A 5,042-nucleotide genomic window follows, 5' to 3' on the forward strand; every position below is an offset into this window, starting at 1 on the left:
GGTGTGGAAGCCTGGGGGGTAATTAAAGATTACGGGACCAAGGTAGCCTTGAAACATGGTGTGAAATGAAGAATTGAGGGTGGCCATCATTGAAGTTTTAAGAAATAAAAAATGATATTAACGTGGGAAAGCCACTTGGCGGCTGGTTTTTGTTGCCAACGTAGCCGCCAGCTCGAAATCCAGAAGGTTGGCGAAGCTGGTGAGTCGGAGATGGGCTGCAGAAAAAGAAAAACGGTCGCCTTGTATGATGGGGGCTCTTGGGCGCAACAGCAGGTGAGCGTGGAGAGCAGCGGGCAGAATCGCCTTGGGGTGTGTGGCTGGTGTAGAGGCCAACGGGGAGCCTCCCTGGTGAAGAGCCGCCGCGGAGAGAGAACAAGGCGGGTACAGAGGTGGCTACGGTGACTGGAGCTGAAGACAGGCTGCTGAGTGTGGAGGCTGCCGCGTTGATATGAGGGTTCTGGTCATTCTGAGAGCAACGGCGAAGTGTGGAGGCTGGCTACTGTAGGTGCTGGCGTTAAAGACTGGACGTGGGAGCCTTAGCCAACGGGCTGGCGATGGATGAAGTGGGCGCGGCTGTGGCCAGCGCAAGGTAACTGTCAAGGGTAATCGAGGCAGAGCAGAGCAACTCGTGAGCTGCAGCCAGGTGGACAGGTGAGAGGCTGGGGCCCTCCCGTGTGAGCTACAGAGAAGTGTTCGAAGTGAGGCTGTAGGCAAGGATAGGTGTGGCCATCGTGTAGTCGTGGTGGAACCTCCCGTGTGAAGAGGTGAGCGGAGCTGGTGTGAAGGCTGGTCGACTTGGTGGTCGCTGGCAGGTGACTAGAGCTGAAGACAGGCTGGCCCAGAGAGGGAGGCCGCCTTTAAGGTGTGACCTTGGTTCGGTTAGTCAAAGTGGACAGAGAGTAGGGTGTCGAGTGAAGAGAAGAGGGGACAGTGTTGCTGCTTGGTGGTGAGCCGGTAGCAGGGTAGATAAGCTGCTTGGGTTTGTTGTGAGGCTGGCAGAGGATCAGCAAAGAGAGTGAGAGAGAGACGATGGGTAGCTGCTGCTGACGACACATGCAGAAGTGATGGGTCGCAGAGGAGTTGAGGGTTAGCTGGTGCGGGCGCCTTCTGAAGTAAGTGGCCGGGTTCATTCTGGTGTGGTTGGTACAGCACGCAGGCGAGAGGTTTGTGATTGGGGATGTGGTGTATCCTCGGCTGACAGGCCTGAGTGTTTTTTTTATGGTTGTGTGAGTAAGGCTTCTGTGTCGGGAGAAGCTTGTATGAAATGTTTTGACTGGAAATATTATTGCTGGGTGTTTATCTTTGTCTATGGTGCCCCTGTTTTATGCTGTCTGTCTGGGTGGTGAAGTGTGATAAGAGTTCCAGCCGGTGGCTGGTGGTGCCCTCGTTCGTGTGTTGTATTCCAGGTTTGCTAGGTGGAAGAGCTATAGAGGCAGGGTTTTCTTTCTTTTTTTCACCTCACATCCTTCTGGTGCCCCCACTGAGGAGTTGCTCTAGCATTGTCCCACTGAGGATAGCTCTGGCGTTGTTCTTTGCCTAGAAGGGCGTGTGTTCCACTGAGTTGAGCTCAGGGATTGGTACAGGTTTTCAGGATGTGGTCTTATCCTGAATTTCATGGCAGGAAGGGTGAAGATGTGGTTGACTTTTTGGAGCAGATGGAGTTGGCATGCATTAGCAATCATGTGACAGATGAAGAGCAGGTTCTGAAGCTAATAAAGATTTTCTTGAAGGGAGATGCCCGAAGCTGGCTTAAGGATTTTGAAGCACAGGATGCGGCATGTGAGCCACATGGTATTTTGACCTTAGACACGTTGAAAGAAGGCCTTTTGGAGCGTTTTCAGCAAATGGAGGATTCTAGTGTGCTTTGGCAGGAGTTGAGCGTCTTGAAGCAGGTACATGGGCAATCACTGGATGATTTTGTGCAGGTATTTACATGTTTGTGGGGTAAGTGGTGTATGGCATTGAAGCAGGAAATTCCTCCTATGTTTTTGAAGAAGAGCTTGTTTATTGATGGTCTACTACCTCATTTAAAGGTCAGGGTTGAGTTAAAGAATCCCAGGTCATTTGATGATGCTGTTAGGGTTGCTAGGGAAAAGGAAGGCAAGATTTTGAAGCAGATGGAGATGGGTATTTATCCGTATGAAGGTGTTGTGTCTGGAAGGAGTATGCATGTAAATTTGGTTGAGGTGGATAAGAGTCCTATGCAAAGTTTGGTTAGACAGGAGCCTCAAAGGCCGACACAGATGCAAAGGTTGAGGTGGATAAGAGTCCTATGCAAAGTTTGGTTAGACAGGAGCCTCAAAGGTCGATACAGATGCAAAGGGGGATGTTCTATGTGCCTTCTGACTTTTTTCCAAAGTCTTTAAAGCAGGTGAAGGTGGATGAGAAGCAGGTGAAGGAGACAAGTGAAGATGAGAAGTTGCCAGCGGATTCTTCTTTGGATTTGGAGGTCGTGGCAGTACATGACAGTGATTTGGAAGGCCCTATTGGAGATCATTTGGATCTGGATGATATGCATGCACATGGAAAGAAAGAGGATGATGCCTTGGGATTGGCTGATGATGAGAAGGAAGAGGAGCTGGATACAGGATGCTTTGAGGAAGATTCTTTGCCAGATTCTACAAGGGAGGAGGATGGGGTAGAGACTTGTGTTGAAGTGAAGATGGTTCGTGATGCGGATGTGGAGAGTGTGGAGGAAGATCCTATTATTATGGATTTTCTTGGACAGCTTGATGGTTTGGTACCTGCAATGAAAGATGTGGATGTTTTTCCATTTGATTCATTAGGTGCTGGGGAGTCTTTGGACGATGATACCAGGGGGGTTGGCAACACTGAAGAAGGCATGCAGGTAGATTTGGCTGATGAAGAGCGTAGTGAGGAGAGTATTGTGCCTGAGGATGATATCTGGGAAGTTGCTAGCCTTGATGAGCAGGAGCCAGAGATGGAGATGGATGCAGGTATGGCTCAGAGTGTGAGAAAGGCTTCTTTGCGTGTTGCTGAGATGCTAAAGGCAAAGTCCATGGAGGATAAGGGTTCTGAACCAGTTGAGTTGTATGGTTGTGAAGAGATACCTGTAGTGCAGAAACTGGAAGTGTTTGTGGACACGGCTGCTGGAGAGGATGTGGATTTTGGTGTGCAGAAGGGTCAAAATGCTGAAACCTGGCCTTCACAGGTGTTGATGAATGGGATGCTAAATGCTGTAATGCCACAGGTTTTGAAGACGGGGAGGTTGGTTGTGGGTGAAGAGCAAAGGTTTGAAGATGATGCAGTGTGGTCAGAGTCTGTAAATGCTGATCAGATGATGGACGAAAATGATTTTCTAATGCATGTGGTTGATGTTTGGTATGCAGTGATGCAGCCATTGTGTTTGAGGGATGTTGGGAAATGGGATGGTGAGTTGGAGCTGTTTCCTTTTGATCTTGGTGGATAGCTACTGGACTTTGTGTTTTTGCTGCTGAGCATGAATGCTCTAGCAGATGGGGGGTGGCAAAGTATGTCAGGTAATTTTCTGAGAGATCTTTTGGGCTCGTGTATATATGAATGCATGGTGTGAATAAAGAGTTTTGCCCGAGAATGCGTGTGCAGGTGTTCAGCGTGGATGGATTTGTTTTGAGGCTCGTGCAGGCCTATCCGCCGGAATGTGATTAGTTGCAGGTGCTATCAGCCGTTCGATGGCTTGAAATGTGGGCGCGTCAAAAATAGAGTGGGCACTGGAGAGTTGCATTTGAAAAGGGTGTGGAAGCCTGGGGGGTAATTAAAGATTACAGGACCAAGGTAGCCTTGAAACATGGTGTGAAATGAAGGCTTGAGGGTGGCCATCATTGAAGTTTTAAGAAATAAAAAATGATATTAACGTGGGAAAGCCACTTGGCGGCGGCTGGTTTTTGTTGCCAACGTAGCCGCCAGCTCGAAATCCAGAAGCTTGGCGAAGCTGGCGAGTCGGAGATGGGCTGCAGAAAAAGAAAAACGGTCGCCTTGTATGATGGGGGCTCTTGGGCGCAACAGCAGGTGAGCGTGGAGAGCAGCGGGCAGAATCGCCTTGGGGTGTGTGGCTGGTGTAGAGGCCAACGGGGAGCCTCCCTGGTGAAGAGCCGCCACGGAGAGAGAACAAGGCGGGTACAGAGGTGGCTACGGTGACTGGAGCTGAAGACAGGCTGCTGAGTGTGGAGGCTGTCGCGTTGATATGAGGGTTCTGGTCATTCTGAGAGCAACGGCGAAGTGTGGAGGCTGGCTACTGTAGGTGCTGGCGTTAAAGACTGGACGTGGAAGCCTTAGCCAACGGGCTGGCAATGGATGAAGTGGGCGCGGCTATGGCCGGCGCAAGGTAACTGTCAAGGGTAATCGAGGCAGAGCAGAGCAACTCGTGAGCTGCAGCCAGGTGGACAGGTGAGAGGCTGGGGCCCTCCCGTGTGAGCTACAGAGAAGTGTTCGAAGTGAGGCTGCAGGCGAGGATAGGTGTGGCCATCGTGTAGTCGTGGTGGGGCCTCCAGTGTGAAGAGGTGAGCGGAGCTGGTGTGAAGGCTGGTCGACTTGGTGGTCGTTGGTAGGTGACTGGAGCTGAAGACAGGCTGGCCCAGAGAGGGAGGCCACCTTTAAGGTGTGGCCTTGGTTCGGTTAGTCAGAGTGGACAGAGAGCAGGGTGCCGAGTGAAGAGAAGAGGGGACAGTGTTGCTGCTTGGTGGTGGGCCGGTAGCAGGGCAGATAAGCTGCTTGGGTTTGTTGTGAGGCTGGCAGAGGATCAGCAAAGAGAGTGAGAGAGAGATGATGGGTAGCTGCTGCTGACGACACATGCAGAAGTGATGGGTCGCAGAGGAGTTGAGGGTTAGCTGGTGTGGGCGCCTTCTGAAGTAAGTGGCCGGGTTCATTCTGGTGTGGTTGGTACAGCACGCAAGCGAGAGGTTTGTGATTGGGGATGTGGTGTATCCTCGGCTGACAGGCCTGAGTGTTTTTTTATGGTTGTGTGAGTAACGCTTCTGTGTCGGGAGAAGCTTGTATGAAATGTTTTGACTGGAAATATTATTGCTGGGTGTTTATCTTTGTCT

Source organism: Cibotium barometz, chromosome 9, assembly GCF_041138505.1.
Source record: "Cibotium barometz isolate CiBa-2024 chromosome 9, ASM4113850v1, whole genome shotgun sequence".
Taxonomy (NCBI): Eukaryota; Viridiplantae; Streptophyta; class Polypodiopsida; order Cyatheales; family Cibotiaceae; genus Cibotium; species Cibotium barometz.